At 43.5% G+C, this 19,459-nt stretch overlaps 3 non-coding genes across 3 annotated transcripts; all 3 read left to right on the top strand.

Annotated features, from left to right (window-relative positions):
• Window positions 1–3,593: 3,593 nt before the first annotated feature.
• TRNAI-AAU (transfer RNA isoleucine (anticodon AAU)) lies at window positions 3,594–3,667 on the top strand. Its single transcript has one exon. It is a non-coding gene; the product is annotated as a tRNA-Ile (tRNA).
• A 3,591-nt stretch (window positions 3,668–7,258) lies between these two features.
• TRNAI-AAU (transfer RNA isoleucine (anticodon AAU)) lies at window positions 7,259–7,332 on the top strand. The gene has a single exon. It is a non-coding gene; the product is annotated as a tRNA-Ile (tRNA).
• A 10,925-nt stretch (window positions 7,333–18,257) lies between these two features.
• TRNAI-AAU (transfer RNA isoleucine (anticodon AAU)) lies at window positions 18,258–18,331 on the top strand. The gene has a single exon. It is a non-coding gene; the product is annotated as a tRNA-Ile (tRNA).
• Window positions 18,332–19,459: the final 1,128 nt, after the last annotated feature.

Below are 19,459 nucleotides of genomic sequence, written 5' to 3'. Positions count from 1 at the left end.
GGTTGCATTTTTTCTCTCAACTAAACTCTTTTTTTCTCATTTAATCAAGCTCTTATAAATCCATACACTCTGTTGCTCCAGTATACGTTCACTTTCCATTAGTCCTTCTTTTGCCACTACCGACCAAAGCTCAAGCCGGCAGCGCCAGTAGAACAACACAAGTGAAAGGGATTGTCTCTCCAAGATGGAGACACTGCCTCAGACTATGTCTCGTGAGAGGTGGAGGGAGACCAAGAGCTGATTATTAGATGCGTGGGGATAAGAGGAACATAACTCAGGTGAACAGATTCTGGATAGTGATGCTATAGCTAGGATCAGCAACGTTACAGGGGAAAGGATAGGAAAATAATTAGGTGACAGAAGTATAGAAGTGGCTACAAGGGGGTGTGTCTCTTAAGAGGGCCGAAAGATACACTGAAGGCGAAGGTGAAGTGAAAGAAGAAAGAAAGATCAAAGGAAGTCGACAGTGATTGAGAGAAAACTCACAAAGGCAAATTGAGCAAAAGACAAGGCCTGGGGAGTTAGACTACTTCAATGCAAATTTACGCCGCAGATGAGCATGACAACTGACCCTTGTACAGTGGTGCTGAAACAATTTTCAGTGTGGGGGTGCTGCCATCAAAGGGCTTCTGAAAATCCAGGAATCATACAAAGAACTAGTCCAGCGGAATGAGCCACGCACATTCAGAAAGAGTGGTGATGCGTTGGTTACTTATTGGTAATCTTCATTAGCCTTAGTCCATTGCGTCCTTGTGACAGTCATTACAAAGTAAGGTGATGTCACCTTCCAACAGGAAGAAAGAACAGGAGGATCCTTAAATGCTAGCCCCATGCACCCAACCTGGGTGCCAAGCCCTTGCCAAAGGACTGATGGGAAGGTGGGCAGGATGTAATGTTTGTGACAAAGACAAGATGGACTAATTGTAATGCAGAGTTCAAAACATTGGTACTCAAATGCAAAACAGAAAAATTATTAAGCCATAATGCTTGACAAATGTATGCTCTGAGGACCAAGTAGCCACCCTAGGAATTTCCTAGATTGTTACTCACTGGAATTCAACCCAGGAGGTGGCCATTCCTCTCGTAGACCATCCCTGAACTGGAAGATATTCTAAAAAGCCTTGCAAAGCCAGAAAAATTGACAACTTAATCCACCTACTCAGAGTCATAAAAGTCACCTTCTTGTCTTTTCCAGGCTGTCCAAAAGTCACAAACAAGGAGTCGGTTTTCCTGAACTGCAGAGGCCTGGTGACATGAATGAAAAGAGCTCTTTAAACATCAAGTGTATTCATCAAATGTTCCTCCCGAGAGGAAGGAGAGGGAATGAAAGAAGGAAGAATTATTTCCTAAGATCTATCAAAAATAGACTTAACCTTTGCAGCAAAGGTAAGGCTAGGCCTTAAAGTTACCCCATCTTCCAAAGTATCAAATGAAGAGAGGACAGCATTTTAAGGCTCCCAGCTCCCCAATTGTTCTCAGCAAGGTGATAGGAAATAGGAAAATAACTTTATAGGAAACAATCTTTATATCTACGGTATCCAGATCCTCAAAGAGATAAAATTGCAAAGCCTATAAAAGAGTAGGAAGATTCTGAGTTGGAGAAAAGGGATTTTTCAACTGGTCTTACAATTGACAAAAGATCAGAACAGTCTAGACACCAAAGATTGTAACATCGACGAAGGTACAGAAAAGTCCCTAAAAACCTTTATCGCAAAGCAATGAGCTTTCAGAGTGGAAAGAGATTCAAGTGAAACCCATTCAGAAGAAAATGCAAAATAGCAGACAAACTACAGGTAGGTGCCAAAAGTTCATGAGCAGAACATCACGTCTCAAAAGACTTCCAGTTCTTTGAGTAAGACTTCGAAGTAGAAGGCCTGCTGGAGTGCTGAATTAACTCCACTAAGGAAGAGGAAAGACCCTTTGCTAGCAGTCCAGACTTCTCAACCTCCAAAGCGATAGAGTGAGTTGGAGCAAGAAGGTCAGGGACGACGTTCTGAGAGAGACACACTTGAGCAGTACCCAAGGAGGTAGAAGAGCCAGGGGTTCAGAAGAGGAAACCATGACATCTCTGGCCAATAAGGGCCCACAAGAATAAAGTTCCCTCGCCCCTGCTGAGACTTGAAGAGAACCATCTGGATCAATAAAAAGTGGGGGAATGTATAAAGGAGACTTCTCAGCCACTTTATCACCAATACGTCCACTACCTAGGCTCCTTGTTCCTGAAGCCTGGATCAGAATCGACAAAGATGAGCATTGTCCTTGTTTGAAAAGAGATCCAGAAAGGGTTTCACAAACTCTCGGCATATCTCTCAAAACAACGACCTGGATAACGTCAACTCCAGCAAATTTGGAAACCTCCAGCTGTCTGCCATCACATTGTCGGTGCCCTTGATGTGTACTGCCGACGTGTGCAACAGGTTGATCTCTGCCCCATAACCCAATTGTTCTGCTATTGCATTGAGGGATTTTGAATGCATGCTTCACTGTTGGTTAATGTAAAAGACAGCTACCTTATTCTCTGTCTTTACTAGCACATTTTTTTGAGACAGATGATGATGGGAAAACTTCAAAGCCCTGAAGATTACCATCAACTCCATCTATTTCCATGACCTCTGACTCTCTAGGAAAGACCACTTGAATCGACAGGATCAGTCCAACACAGTAGCTCTCCAGCCACGTTTGCTGGCATCTGTTGCGAGGAATTCAGGAGCATCCAGGTGTATTAGTGTCCACTTAGACCAGTGGTATTCAAACTCTTTAATGCCGTATCCACCCAATGGGGAAAAAAAACATTGGTGCCTCCCCTCTGAATTGTCCACAATTCTTCTATTAAATTGACACTGTTTAAATATGTCTAGACCTATTTAAACATTGCAGTTAAGTTCTGTTACTGTTTTAAAAATGCAATCAAATACATGACCCCAAATATACTATTCTGGTCAGGCCTGCCCTACTAACCAATTGCAGCGTCATGCTCTGCTGAGTAAACTGATCTCACGACAGTGAGGAATGCACAGGCCGGGTGGTGCCCGGCGCACAAAAGCGCGCCTTCTTGTGTTGTACGTCTCTTCGCGCAAATGCAAACTCAGATTTCCTGCACTGTGGTCGGCAGGAGAGACATGGGAAGGCGCAGTAGGGAAGGCTTGAGCAACGAACCGTTGGCTATGTTTTGTTGTTACTTTGTTGACATGAGCTCAAGTAATTTGAAGCAGAAGGAACGGCCAGACCTAAAAAAAACTCTCTTACCTCCAACGCCGAATAACCACTATAATTATAATATCTCAAAAGCAGCTGGCCTTGTAAACTTAATGAGCAAGCAAGCCGATGCATTTTGGGTTTTGTTGTAAAAGAATAAAAATACTATCCCTCCTTTCCTTTTTTTCCGGCAACAAGCGATGTTACAAAGATATCACAGCACACAGTGAGATTGAGTGAAAGAAGAGGCACTGAGGCTGGTGTGCAGCACTCCACAGCTCTTGTTATTGTAATCCAGACAGGGGGCGGAAGGAGAAAAGTATGAAGGAATTGCGATAGTGAGACCAACCCTTCTATCTATCTGCATTACATGGAAAAAGGATATCTTTAGTACTCATGGCCGGTTAGCTCAGTTGGTTAGAGCGTGGTGCTAATAATGCCAAGGTCGTGGGTTCGATCCCCGTATGGGCCAGGTTGCATTTTTTCTCTCAACTAAACTCTTTTTTTCTCATTTAATCAAGCTCTTATAAATCCATACACTCTGTTGCTCCAGTATACGTTCACTTTCCATTAGTCCTTCTTTTGCCACTGCTGACCAAAGCTCAAGCCGGCAGCGCCAGTAGAACACCACAAGTGCAAGGGATTGTCTCTCCAAGATGGAGACACTGCCTCAGACCATGTCTCGTGAGAGGTGGAGGGAGACCAAGAGCTGATTATTAGATGCGTGGGGATAAGAGGAACATAACTCAGGTGAACAGATTCTGGATAGTGATGCTATAGCTAGGATCAGCAACGTTACAGGGGAAAGGATAGGAAAATAATTAGGTGACAGAAGAATAGAAGTGGCTACAAGGGGGTGTGTCTCTTAAGAGGGCCGAAAGATACACTGAAGGCGAAGGTGAAGTGAAAGAAGAAAGAAAGATCAAAGGAAGTCGACAGTGATTGAGAGAAAACTCACAAAGGCAAATTGAGCAAAAGACAAGGCCTGGGGAGTTAGACTACTTCAATGCAAATTTACGCCGCAGATGAGCATGACAACTGACCCTTGTACAGTGGTGCTGAAACAATTTTCAGTGTGGGGGTGCTGCCATCAAAGGGCTTCTGAAAATCCAGGAATCATACAAAGAACTAGTCCTGCGGAATGAGCCACGCACATTCAGAAAGAGTGGTGATGCGTTGGTTACTTATTGGTAATCTTCATTAGCCTTAGTCCATTGCGTCCTTGTGACAGTCATTATAAAGTAAGGTGATGTCACCTTCCAACAGGAAGAAAGAACAGGAGGATCCTTAAATGCTAGCCCCATGCACCCAACCTGGGTGCCAAGCCCTTGCCAATGGACTGATGGGAAGGTGGGCAGGATGTAATGTTTGTGACAAAGACAAGATGGACTAAGGGTAATGCAGAGTTGAAAACATTGGTACTCAAACGCAAAACAGAAAAATTATTAAGCCATAATGCTTGACAAATGTATGCTCTGAGGACCAAGTAGCCACCCTAGGAATTTCCTAGATTGTTACTCACTGGAATTCAACCCAGGAGGTGGCCATTCCTCTCGTAGACCATCCCTGAACTGGAAGATATTCTAAAAAGCCTTGCAAAGCCAGAAAAATTGACAACTTAATCCACCTACTCAGAGTCATAAAAGTCACCTTCTTGTCTTTTCCAGGCTGTCCAAAAGTCACAAACAAGGAGTCGGTTTTCCTGAACTGCAGAGGCCTGGTGACATGAATGAAAAGAGCTCTTTAAACATCAAGTGTATTCATCAAATGTTCCTCCGGAGAGGAAGGAGAGGGAAGGAAAGAAGGAAGAATTATTTCCTAAGATCTATCAAAAATAGACTTAACCTTTGCAGCAAAGGTAAGGCTAGGCCTTAAAGTTACCCCATCTTCCAAAGTATCAAATGAAGAGAGGACAGCATTTTAAGGCTCCCAGCTCCCCAATTGTTCTCAGCAAGGTGATAGGCAATAGGAAAATAACTTTATAGGAAACAATCTTTATGTCTACAGTATCCAGATCCTCAAAGAGATAAAATTGCAAAGCCTATAAAAGAGTAGGAAGATTCTGAGTTGGAGAAAAGGGATTTTTCAACTGGTCTTACAATTGACAAAAGATCAGAACAGTCTAGACACCAAAGATTGTAACATCGACGAAGGTACAGAAAAGTCCCTAAAAACCTTTATCGCAAAGCAATGAGCTTTCAGAGTGGAAAGAGATTCAAGTGAAACCCATTCAGAAGAAAATGCAAAATAGCAGACAAACTACAGGTAGGTGCCAAAAGATCATGAACAGAACATCACGTCTCAAAAGACTTCCAGTTCTTTGAGTAAGACTTCGAAGTAGAAGGCCTGCTGGAGTGCTGAATTAACTTCACTAAGGAAGAGGAAAGACCCTTTGCTAGCAGTCCAGACTTCTCAACCTCCAAAGCGATAGAGTGAGTTGGAGCAAGAAGGTCAGGGACGACGTTCTGACAGAGACACACTTGAGCAGTACTCAAGGAGGTAGAAGAGCCAGGGGTTCAGAAGAGGAAACCATGACATCTCTGGCCAATAAGGGCCCACAAGAATAAAGTTCCCTCCCCCCTGCTGAGACTTGAAGAGAACCATCTGGATCAATAAAAAGTGGGGGAATGTATAAAGGAGACTTCTCAGCCACTTTATCACCAATACGTCCACTACCTAGGCTCCTTGTTCCGGAAGCCTGGATCAGAATCGACAAAGATGAGCATTGTCCTTGTTTGAAAAGAGATCCAGAAAGGGTTTCACAAACTCTCGGCATATCTCTCAAAACAACGACCTGGATAACGTCAACTCCAGCAAATTTGGAAACCTCCAGCTGTCTGCCATCACATTGTCGGTGCCCTTGATGTGTACTGCCGACGTGTGCAACAGGTTGATCTCTGCCCAATAACCCAATTGTTCTGCTATTGCATTGAAGGATTTTGAATGCATGCTTCACTGTTGGTTAATGTAAAAGACAGCTACCTTATTCTCTGTCTTTACTAGCACATTTTTTTGAGACAGATGATGATGGGAAAACTTCAAAGCCCTTTAGATTACCATCAACTCCATCTATTTCCATGACCTCCGACTCTCTAGGAAAGACCACTTGAATCGACAGGATCAGTCCAACACAGTAGCTCTCCAGCCAGGTTTGCTGGCATCTGTTGCGAGGATTCAGGAGCATCCAGGTATATTAGTGTGCACTTAGACCAGTGGTCTTCAAACTCTTTAATGCCGCATCCACCCAATGGAAAAAAAAAAAATTGGTGCCTCCCCTCTGAATTGTCCACAATTCTTCTATTAAATTGACACTGTTTAAATATGTCTAGACCTATTTAAACATTGCAGTTAAGTTCTGTTACTGTTTTAAAAATGCAATCAAATACATGACCCCAAATATACTATTCTGGTCAGGCCTGCCCTACTAACCAATTGCAGCGTCATGCTCTGCTGAGTAAACTGATCTCACGACAGTGAGGAATGCACAGGCCGGGTGGTGCCCGGCGCACAAAAGCGCGCCTTCTTGTGTTGTACGTCTCTTCGCGCAAATGCAAACTCAGATTTCCTGCACTGTGGTCGGCAGGAGAGACATGGGAAGGCGCAGTAGGGAAGGCTTGAGCAACGAACCGTTGGCTATGTTTTGTTGTTACTTTGTTGACATGAGCTCAAGTAATTTGAAGCAGAAGGAACGGCCAGACCTAAAAAAAACTCTCTTACCTCCAACGCCGAATAACCACTATAATTATAATATCTCAAAAGCAGCTGGCCTTGTAAACTTAATGAAAAGCAAGCCAATGCATTTTGGGTTTTGTTGTAAAAGAATAAAAATACTATCCATCCTTTCCTTTTTTTCCGGCAACAAGCGATGTTACAAAGATATCACAGCACACAGTGAAATTGAGTGAAAGAAGAGGCACTGAGGCTGGCGAGCAGCACTCCACAGCTCTTGTTATTGTAATCCAGACAGGGGGCGGAAGGAGAAAAGTATGAAGGAATTGCGATAGTGAGACCAACTCTTCTATCTATCTGCATTACATGGAAAAATGATATCCTTAGTACTCATGGCTGGTTAGCTCAGTTGGTTAGAGCGTGGTGCTAATAACGCCAAGGTCGTGGGTTCGATCCCCGTACGGGCCAGGTTGCATTTTTTCTCTCAACTAAACTCTTTTTTTCTCATTTAATCAAGCTCTTATAAATCCATACACTGTGTTGCTCCAGTATACGTTCACTTTCCATTAGTCCTTCTTTTGCCACTACTGACCAAAGCTCAAGCCGGCAGCGCCAGTAGAACAACACAAGTGCAAGGGATTGTCTCTCCAAGATGGAGACACTGCCTCAGACTATGTCTCGTGAGAGGTGGAGGGAGACCAAGATCTGATTATTAGATGCGTGGGGATAAGAGGAACATAACTCAGGTGAACAGATTCTGGATAGTGATGCTATAGCTAGGATCAGCAACGTTACAGGGGAAAGGATTGGAAAATAATTAGGTGACAGAAGTATAGAAGTGGCTACAAGGGGGTGTGTCTCTTAAGAGGGCCGAAAGATACACTGAAGGCGAAGGTGAAGTGAAAGAAGAAAGAAAGATCAAAGGAAGTCGACAGTGATTGAGAGAAAACTCACAAAGGCAAATTGAGCAAAAGACAAGGCCTGGGGAGTTAGACTACTTCAATGCAAATTTACGCCGCAGATGAGCATGACAACTGACCCTTGTACAGTGGTGCTGAAACAATTTTCAGTGTGGGGGTGCTGCCATCAAAGGGCTTCTGAAAATCCAGGAATCATACAAAGAACTAGTCCTGCGGAATGAGCCACGCACATTCAGAAAGAGTGGTGATGCGTTGGTTACTTATTGGTAATCTTCATTAGCCTTAGTCCATTGCGTCCTTGTGACAGTCATTACAAAGTAAGGTGATGTCACCTTCCAACAGGAAGAAAGAACAGGAGGATCCTTAAATGCTAGCCCCATGCACCCAACCTGGGTGCCAAGCCCTTGCCAAAGGACTGATGGGAAGGTGGGCAGGATGTAATGTTTGTGACAAAGACAAGATGGACTAATTGTAATGCAGAGTTCAAAACATTGGTATTCAAATGCAAAACAGAAAAATGATTAAGCCATAATGCTTGACAAATGTATGCTCTGAGGACCAAGTAGCCACCCTAGGAATTTCCTAGATTGTTACTCACTGGAATTCAACCCAGGAGGTGGCCATTCCTCTCGTAGACCATCCCTGAACTGGAAGATATTCTAAAAAGCCTTGCAAAGCCAGAAAAATTGACAACTTAATCCACCTACTCAGAGCCATAAAAGTCACCTTCTTGTCTTTTCCAGGCTGTCCAAAAGTCACAAACAAGGAGTCGGTTTTCCTGAACTGCAGAGGCCTGGTGACATGAATGAAAAGAGCTCTTTAAACATCAAGTGTATTCAGCAAATGTTCCTCCCGAGAGGAAGGAGAGGGAATGAAAGAAGGAAGAATTATTTCCTAAGATCTATCAAAAATAGACTTAACCTTTGCAGCAAAGGTAAGGCTAGGCCTTAAAGTTACCCCATCTTCCAAAGTATCAAATGAAGAGAGGACAGCATTTTAAGGCTCCCAGCTCCCCAATTGTTCTCAGCAAGGTGATAGGAAATAGGAAAATAACTTTATAGGAAACAATCTTTATGTCTACAGTATCCAGATCCTCAAAGAGATAAAATTGCAAAGCCTATAAAAGAGTAGGAAGATTCTGAGTTGGAGAAAAGGGATTTTTCAACTGGTCTTACAATTGACAAAAGATCAGAACAGTCTAGACACCAAAGATTGTAACATCGACGAAGGTACAGAAAAGTCCCTAAAAACCTTTATCGCAAAGCAATGAGCTTTCAGAGTGGAAAGAGATTCAAGTGAAACCCATTCAGAAGAAAATGCAAAATAGCAGACAAACTACAGGTAGGTGCCAAAAGATCATGAGCAGAACATCACGTCTCAAAAGAATTCCAGTTCTTTGAGTAAGACTTCGAAGTAGAAGGCCTGCTGGAGTGCTGAATTAACTCCACTAAGGAAGAGGAAAGACCCTTTGCTAGCAGTCCAGACTTCTCAACCTACAAAGCGATAGAGTGAGTTGGAGCAAGAAGGTCAGGGACGACGTTCTGACAGAGACACACTTGAGCAGTACTCAAGGAGGTAGAAGAGCCAGGGGTTCAGAAGAGGAAACCATGACATCTCTGGCCAATAAGGGCCCACAAGAATAAAGTTCCCTCCCCCCTGCTGAGACTTGAAGAGAACCATCTGGATCAATAAAAAGTGGGGGAATGTATAAAGGAGACTTCTCAGCCACTTTATCACCAATACGTCCACTACCTAGGCTCCTTGTTCCGGAAGCCTGGATCAGAATCGACAAAGATGAGCATTGTCCTTGTTTGAAAAGAGATCCAGAAAGGGTTTCACAAACTCTCGGCATATCTCTCAAAACAACGACCTGGATAACGTCAACTCCAGCAAATTTGGAAACCTCCAGCTGTCTGCCATCACATTGTCGGTGCCCATGATGTGTACTGCCGACGTGTGCAACAGGTTGATCTCTGCCCAATAACCCAATTCTTCTGCTATTGCATTGAAGGATTTTGAATGCATGCTTCACTGTTGGTTAATGTAAAAGACAGCTACCTTATTCTCTGTCTTTACTAGCACATTTTTTTGAGACAGATGATGATGGGAAAACTTCAAAGCCCTGTAGATTACCATCAACTCCATCTATTTCCATGACCTCCGACTCTCTAGGAAAGACCACTTGAATCGACTTGATCAGTCCAACACAGTAGCTCTCCAGCCAGGTTTGCTGGCATCTGTTGCGAGGATTCAGGAGCATCCAGGTATATTAGTGTGCACTTAGACCAGTGGTCTTCAAACTCTTTAATGCCGCATCCACCCAATGGAAAAAAAAAAAATTGGTGCCTCCCCTCTGAATTGTCCACAATTCTTCTATTAAATTGACACTGTTTAAATATGTCTAGACCTATTTAAACATTGCAGTTAAGTTCTGTTACTGTTTTAAAAATGCAATCAAATACATGACCCCAAATATACTATTCTGGTCAGGCCTGCCCTACTAACCAATTGCAGCGTCATGCTCTGCTGAGTAAACTGATCTCACGACAGTGAGGAATGCACAGGCCGGGTGGTGCCCGGCGCACAAAAGCGCGCCTTCTTGTGTTGTACGTCTCTTCGCGCAAATGCAAACTCAGATTTCCTGCACTGTGGTCGGCAGGAGAGACATGGGAAGGCGCAGTAGGGAAGGCTTGAGCAACGAACCGTTGGCTATGTTTTGTTGTTACTTTGTTGACATGAGCTCAAGTAATTTGAAGCAGAAGGAACGGCCAGACCTAAAAAAAACTCTCTTACCTCCAACGCCGAATAACCACTATAATTATAATATCTCAAAAGCAGCTGGCCTTGTAAACTTAATGAGCAAGCAAGCCGATGCATTTTGGGTTTTGTTGTAAAAGAATAAAAATACTATCCCTCCTTTCCTTTTTTTCCGGCAACAAGCGATGTTACAAAGATATCACAGCACACAGTGAGATTGAGTGAAAGAAGAGGCACTGAGGCTGGTGTGCAGCACTCCACAGCTCTTGTTATTGTAATCCAGACAGGGGGCGGAAGGAGAAAAGTATGAAGGAATTGCGATAGTGAGACCAACTCTTCTATCTATCTGCATTACATGGAAAAAGGATATCTTTAGTACTCATGGCCGGTTAGCTCAGTTGGTTCGAGCGTTGTGCTAATAATGAAAAGGTCGTGGGTTCGATCCCCGTATGGGCCAGGTTGCATTTTTTCTCTCAACTAAACTCTTTTTTTCTCATTTAATCAAGCTCTTATAAATCCATACACTCTGTTGCTCCAGTATACGTTCACTTTCCATTAGTCCTTCTTTTGCCACTGCTGACCAAAGCTCAAGCCGGCAGCGCCAGTAGAACACCACAAGTGCAAGGGATTGTCTCTCCAAGATGGAGACACTGCCTCAGACCATGTCTCGTGAGAGGTGGAGGGAGACCAAGAGCTGATTATTAGATGCGTGGGGATAAGAGGAACATAACTCAGGTGAACAGATTCTGGATAGTGATGCTATAGCTAGGATCAGCAACGTTACAGGGGAAAGGATAGGAAAATAATTAGGTGACAGAAGAATAGAAGTGGCTACAAGGGGGTGTGTCTCTTAAGAGGGCCGAAAGATACACTGAAGGCGAAGGTGAAGTGAAAGAAGAAAGAAAGATCAAAGGAAGTCGACAGTGATTGAGAGAAAACTCACAAAGGCAAATTGAGCAAAAGACAAGGCCTGGGGAGTTAGACTACTTCAATGCAAATTTACGCCGCAGATGAGCATGACAACTGACCCTTGTACAGTGGTGCTGAAACAATTTTCAGTGTGGGGGTGCTGCCATCAAATGGCTTCTGAAAATCCAGGAATCATACAAAGAACTAGTCCTGCGGAATGAGCCACGCACATTCAGAAAGAGTGGTGATGCGTTGGTTACTTATTGGTAATCTTCATTAGCCTTAGTCCATTGCGTCCTTGTGACAGTCATTATAAAGTAAGGTGATGTCACCTTCCAACAGGAAGAAAGAACAGGAGGATCCTTAAATGCTAGCCCCATGCACCCAACCTGGGTGCCAAGCCCTTGCCAATGGACTGATGGGAAGGTGGGCAGGATGTAATGTTTGTGACAAAGACAAGATGGACTAAGGGTAATGCAGAGTTGAAAACATTGGTACTCAAACGCAAAACAGAAAAATTATTAAGCCATAATGCTTGACAAATGTATGCTCTGAGGACCAAGTAGCCACCCTAGGAATTTCCTAGATTGTTACTCACTGGAATTCAACCCAGGAGGTGGCCATTCCTCTCGTAGACCATCCCTGAACTGGAAGATATTCTAAAAAGCCTTGCAAAGCCAGAAAAATTGACAACTTAATCCACCTACTCAGAGTCATAAAAGTCACCTTCTTGTCTTTTCCAGGCTGTCCAAAAGTCACAAACAAGGAGTCGGTTTTCCTGAACTGCAGAGGCCTGGTGACATGAATGAAAAGAGCTCTTTAAACATCAAGTGTATTCATCAAATGTTCCTCCGGAGAGGAAGGAGAGGGAAGGAAAGAAGGAAGAATTATTTCCTAAGATCTATCAAAAATAGACTTAACCTTTGCAGCAAAGGTAAGGCTAGGCCTTAAAGTTACCCCATCTTCCAAAGTATCAAATGAAGAGAGGACAGCATTTTAAGGCTCCCAGCTCCCCAATTGTTCTCAGCAAGGTGATAGGCAATAGGAAAATAACTTTATAGGAAACAATCTTTATGTCTACAGTATCCAGATCCTCAAAGAGATAAAATTGCAAAGCCTATAAAAGAGTAGGAAGATTCTGAGTTGGAGAAAAGGGATTTTTCAACTGGTCTTACAATTGACAAAAGATCAGAACAGTCTAGACACCAAAGATTGTAACATCGACGAAGGTACAGAAAAGTCCCTAAAAACCTTTATCGCAAAGCAATGAGCTTTCAGAGTGGAAAGAGATTCAAGTGAAACCCATTCAGAAGAAAATGCAAAATAGCAGACAAACTACAGGTAGGTGCCAAAAGATCATGAACAGAACATCACGTCTCAAAAGACTTCCAGTTCTTTGAGTAAGACTTCGAAGTAGAAGGCCTGCTGGAGTGCTGAATTAACTCCACTAAGGAAGAGGAAAGACCCTTTGCTAGCAGTCCAGACTTCTCAACCTCCAAAGCGATAGAGTGAGTTGGAGCAAGAAGGTCAGGGACGACGTTCTGACAGAGACACCCTTGAGCAGTACTCAAGGAGGTAGAAGAGCCAGGGGTTCAGAAGAGGAAACCATGACATCTCTGGCCAATAAGGGCCCACAAGAATAAAGTTCCCTCCCCCCTGCTGAGACTTGAAGAGAACCATCTGGATCAATAAAAAGTGGGGGAATGTATAAAGGAGACTTCTCAGCCACTTTATCACCAATACGTCCACTACCTAGGCTCCTTGTTCCGGAAGCCTGGATCAGAATCGACAAAGATGAGCATTGTCCTTGTTTGAAAAGAGATCCAGAAAGGGTTTCACAAACTCTCGGCATATCTCTCAAAACAACGACCTGGATAACGTCAACTCCAGCAAATTTGGAAACCTCCAGCTGTCTGCCATCACATTGTCGGTGCCCTTGATGTGTACTGCCGACGTGTGCAACAGGTTGATCTCTGCCCAATAACCCAATTGTTCTGCTATTGCATTGAAGGATTTTGAATGCATGCTTCACTGTTGGTTAATGTAAAAGACAGCTACCTTATTCTCTGTCTTTACTAGCACCTTTTTTTGAGACATATGATGATGGGAAAACTTCAAAGCCCTGTAGATTACCATCAACTCCATCTATTTCCATGACCTCTGACTCTCTAGGAAAGACCACTTGAATCGACAGGATCAGTCCAACACAGTAGCTCTCCAGCCACGTTTGCTGGCATCTGTTGCGAGGAATTCAGGAGCATCCAGGTGTATTAGTGTCCACTTAGACCAGTGGTATTCAAACTCTTTAATGCCGTATCCACCCAATGGGGAAAAAAAACATTGGTGCCTCCCCTCTGAATTGTCCACAATTCTTCTATTAAATTGACACTGTTTAAATATGTCTAGACCTATTTAAACATTGCAGTTAAGTTCTGTTACTGTTTTAAAAATGCAATCAAATACATGACCCCAAATATACTATTCTGGTCAGGTCTGCCCTACTAACCAATTGCAACGTCATGCTCTGCTGAGTAAACTGATCTCACGACAGTGAGGAATGCACAGGCCGGGTGGTGCCCGGCGCACAAAAGCACGCCTTCTTGTGTTGTACGTCTCTTCGCGCAAATGCAAACTCAGATTTCCTGCACTGTGGTCGGCAGGAGAGACATGGGAAGGCGCAGTAGGGAAGGCTTGAGCAACGAACCGTTGGCTATGTTTTGTTGTTACTTTGTTGACATGAGCTCAAGTAATTTGAAGCAGAAGGAACGGCCAGACCTAAAAAAAACTCTCTTACCTCCAACGCCGAATAACCACTATAATTATAATATCTCAAAAGCAGCTGGCCTTGTAAACTTAATGAGCAAGCAAGCCGATGCATTTTGGGTTTTGTTGTAAAAGAATAAAAATACTATCCCTCCTTTCCTTTTTTTCCGGCAACAAGCGATGTTACAAAGATATCACAGCACACAGTGAGATTGAGTGAAAGAAGAGGCACTGAGGCTGGTGTGCAGCACTCCACAGCTCTTGTTATTGTAATCCAGACAGGGGGCGGAAGGAGAAAAGTATGAAGGAATTGCGATAGTGAGACCAACTCTTCTATCTATCTGCATTACATGGAAAAAGGATATCTTTAGTACTCATGGCCGGTTAGCTCAGTTGGTTTGAGCGTGGTGCTAATAAGGCCAAGGTCGTGGGTTCGATCCCCGTACGGGCCAGGTTGCATTTTTTCTCTCAACTAAACTCTTTTTTTCTCATTTAATCAAGCTCTTATAAATCCATACACTCTGTTGCTCCAGTATACGTTCACTTTCCATTAGTCCTTCTTTTGCCACTGCTGACCAAAGCTCAAGCCGGCAGCGCCAGTAGAACACCACAAGTGCAAGGGATTGTCTCTCCAAGATGGAGACACTGCCTCAGACTATGTCTCGTGAGAGGTGGAGGGAGACCAAGAGCTGATTATTAGATGCGTGGGGATAAGAGGAACATAACTCAGGTGAACAGATTCTGGATAGTGATGCTATAGCTAGGATCAGCAACGTTACAGGGGAAAGGATAGGAAAATAATTAGGTGACAGAAGAATAGAAGTGGCTACAAGGGGGTGTGTCTCTTAAGAGGGCCGAAAGATACACTGAAGGCGAAGGTGAAGTGAAAGAAGAAAGAAAGATCAAAGGAAGTCGACAGTGATTGAGAGAAAACTCACAAAGGCAAATTGAGCAAAAGACAAGGCCTGGGGAGTTAGACTACTTCAATGCAAATTTACGCCGCAGATGAGCATGACAACTGACCCTTGTACAGTGGTGCTGAAACAATTTTCAGTGTGGGGGTGCTGCCATCAAAGGGCTTTTGAAAATCCAGGAATCATACAAAGAACTAGTCCTGCGGGATGAGCCACGCACATTCAGAAAGAGTGGTAATGCTTTGGTTACTTATTGGTAATCTTCATTAGCCTTAGTCCATTGCGTCCTTGTGACAGTCATTATAAAGTAAGGTGATGTCACCTTCCAACAGGAAGAAAGAACAGGAGGATCCTTAAATGCTAGCCCCATGCACCCAACCTGGGTGCCAAGCCCTTGCCAAAGGACTGATGGGAAGGTGGGCAGGATGTACTGTTTGTGACAAAGACAAGATGGACTAATTGTAATGCAGAGTTCAAAACATTGGTACTCAAATGCAAAACAGAAAAATTATTAAGCCATAATGCTTGACAAATGTATGCTCTGAGGACCAAGTAGCCACCCTAGGAATTTCCTAGATTGTTACTCACTGGAATTCAACCCAGGAGGTGGCCATTCCTCTCGTAGACCATCCCTGAACTTTAAGATATTCTAAAAAGCCTTGCAAAGCCAGAAAAATTGACAACTTAATCCACCTACTCAGAGTCATAAAAGTCACCTTCTTGTCTTTTCCAGGCTGTCCAAAAGTCACAAACAAGGAGTCGGTTTTCCTGAACTGCAGAGGCCTGGTGACATGAATGAAAAGAGCTCTTTAAACATCAAGTGTATTCAGCAAATGTTCCTCCGGAGAGGAAGGAGAGGGAAGGAAAGAAGGAAGAATTATTTCCTAAGATCTATCAAAAATAGACTTAACCTTTGCAGCAAAGGTAAGGCTAGGCCTTAAAGTTACCCCATCTTCCAAAGTATCAAATGAAGAGAGGACAGCATTTTAAGGCTCCCAGCTCCCCAATTGTTCTCAGCAAGGTGATAGGCAATAGGAAAATAACTTTATAGGAAACAATCTTTATGTCTACAGTATCCAGATCCTCAAAGAGATAAAATTGCAAAGCCTATAAAAGAGTAGGAAGATTCTGAGTTGGAGAAAAGGGATTTTTCAACTGGTCTTACAATTGACAAAAGATCAGAACAGTCTAGACACCAAAGATTGTAACATCGACGAAGGTACAGAAAAGTCCCTAAAAACCTTTATCGCAAAGCAATGAGCTTTCAGAGTGGAAAGAGATTCAAGTGAAACCCATTCAGAAGAAAATGCAAAATAGCAGACAAACTACAGGTAGGTGCCAAAAGATCATGAACAGAACATCACGTCTCAAAAGACTTCCAGTTCTTTGAGTAAGACTTCGAAGTAGAAGGCCTGCTGGAGTGCTGAATTAACTCCACTAAGGAAGAGGAAAGACCCTTTGCTAGCAGTCCAGACTTCTCAACCTCCAAAGCGATAGAGTGAGTTGGAGCAAGAAGGTCAGGGACGACGTTCTGACAGAGACACACTTGAGCAGTACTCAAGGAGGTAGAAGAGCCAGGGGTTCAGAAGAGGAAACCATGACATCTCTGGCCAATAAGGGCCCACAAGAATAAAGTTCCCTCCCCCCTGCTGAGACTTGAAGAGAACCATCTGGATCAATAAAAAGTGGGGGAATGTATAAAGGAGACTTCTCAGCCACTTTATCACCAATACGTCCACTACCTAGGCTCCTTGTTCCGGAAGCCTGGATCAGAATCGACAAAGATGAGCATTGTCCTTGTTTGAAAAGAGATCCAGAAAGGGTTTCACAAACTCTCGGCATATCTCTCAAAACAACGACCTGGATAACGTCAACTCCAGCAAATTTGGAAACCTCCAGCTGTCTGCCATCACATTGTCGGTGCCCTTGATGTGTACTGCCGACGTGTGCAACAGGTTGATCTCTGCCCAATAACCCAATTGTTCTGCTATTGCATTGAAGGATTTTGAATGCATGCTTCACTGTTGGTTAATGTAAAAGACAGCTACCTTATTCTCTGTCTTTACTAGCACATTTTTTTGAGACAGATGATGATGGGAAAACTTCAAAGCCCTGTAGATTACCATCAACTCCATCTATTTCCATGACCTCCGACTCTCTAGGAAAGACCACTTGAATCGACAGGATCAGTCCAACACAGTAGCTCTCCAGCCAGGTTTGCTGGCATCTATTGCGAGGATTCAGGAGCATCCAGGTATATTAGTGTGCACTTAGACCAGTGGTCTTCAAACTCTTTAATGCCGCATCCACCCAATGGAAAAAAAAAAAAATGGTGCCTCCCCTCTGAATTGTCCACAATTCTTCTATTAAATTGACACTGTTTAAATATGTCTAGACCTATTTAAACATTGCAGTTAAGTTCTGTTACTGTTTTAAAAATGCAATCAAATACATGACCCCAAATATACTATTCTGGTCAGGCCTGCCCTACTAACCAATTGCAGCGTCATGCTCTGCTGAGTAAACTGATCTCACGACAGTGAGGAATGCACAGGCCGGGTGGTGCCCGGCGCACAAAAGTGCGCCTTCTTGTGTTGTACGTCTCTTCGCGCAAATGCAAACTCAGATTTCCTGCACTGTGGTCGGCAGGAGAGACATGGGAAGGCGCAGTAGGGAAGGCTTGAGCAACGAACCGTTGGCTATGTTTTGTTGTTACTTTGTTGACATGAGCTCAAGTAATTTGAAGCAGAAGGAACGGCCAGACCTAAAAAAAACTCTCTTACCTCCAACGCCGAATAACCACTATAATTATAATATCTCAAAAGCAGCTGGCCTTGTAAACTTAATGACCAAGCAAGCCAATGCATTTTGGGTTTTGTTGTAAAAGAATAAAAATACTATCCATCCTTTCCTTTTTTTCCGGCAACAAGCGATGTTACAAAGATATCACAGCACACAGTGAAATTGAGTGAAAGAAGAGGCACTGAGGCTGGCGAGCAGCACTCCACAGCTCTTGTTATTGTAATCCAGACAGGGGGCGGAAGGAGAAAAGTATGAAGGAATTGCGATAGTGAGACCAACTCTTCTATCTATCCGCATTACATGGAAAAATGATATCCTTAGTACACATGGCTGGTTAGCTCAGTTGGTTAGAGCGTGGTGCTAATAACGCCAAGGTCGTGGGTTCGATCCCCGTACGGGCCAGGTTGCATTTTTTCTCTCAACCAAACTCTTTTTTTCTCATTTAATCAAGCTCTTATAAATCCATACACTCTGTTGCTCCAGTATACGTTCACTTTCCATTAGTCCTTCTTTTGCCACTACTGACCAAAGCTCAAGCCGGCAGCGCCAGTAGAACAACACAAGTGCAAGGGATTGTCTCTCCAAGATGGAGACACTGCCTCAGACTATGTCTCGTGAGAGGTGGAGGGAGACCAAGATCTGATTATTAGATGCGTGGGGATAAGAGGAACATAACTCAGGTGAACAGATTCTGGATAGTGATGCTATAGCTAGGATCAGCAACGTTACAGGGGAAAGGATTGGAAAATAATTAGGTGACAGAAGTATAGAAGTGGCTACAAGGGGGTGTGTCTCTTAAGAGGGCCGAAAGATACACTGAAGGCGAAGGTGAAGTGAAAGAAGAAAGAAAGATCAAAGGAAGTCGACAGTGATTGAGAGAAAACTCACAAAGGCAAATTGAGCAAAAGACAAGGCCTGGGGAGTTAGACTACTTCAATGCAAATTTACGCCGCAGATGAGCATGACAACTGACCCTTGTACAGTGGTGCTGAAACAATTTTCAGTGTGGGGGTGCTGCCATCAAAGGGCTTCTGAAAATCCAGGAATCATACAAAGAACTAGTCCTGCGGAATGAGCCACGCACATTCAGAAAGAGTGGTGATGCGTTGGTTACTTATTGGTAATCTTCATTAGCCTTAGTCCATTGCGTCCTTGTGACAGTCATTACAAAGTAAGGTGATGTCACCTTCCAACAGGAAGAAAGAACAGGAGGATCCTTAAATGCTAGCCCCATGCACCCAACCTGGGTGCCAAGCCCTTGCCAAAGGACTGATGGGAAGGTGGGCAGGATGTAATGTTTGTGACAAAGACAAGATGGACTAATTGCAATGCAGAGTTCAAAACATTGGTATTCAAATGCAAAACAGAAAAATGATTAAGCCATAATGCTTGACAAATGTATGCTCTGAGGACCAAGTAGCCACCCTAGGAATTTCCTAGATTGTTACTCACTGGAATTCAACCCAGGAGGTGGCCATTCCTCTCGTAGACCATCCCTGAACTGGAAGATATTCTAAAAAGCCTTGCAAA

This window comes from Pleurodeles waltl, chromosome 12 (genome assembly GCF_031143425.1).
Source record: "Pleurodeles waltl isolate 20211129_DDA chromosome 12, aPleWal1.hap1.20221129, whole genome shotgun sequence".
Taxonomy (NCBI): Eukaryota; Metazoa; Chordata; class Amphibia; order Caudata; family Salamandridae; genus Pleurodeles; species Pleurodeles waltl.
The sequence above is the reverse complement of the archived record's forward strand: the minus strand, read 5'-3'. Positions and strand labels throughout refer to the sequence as shown.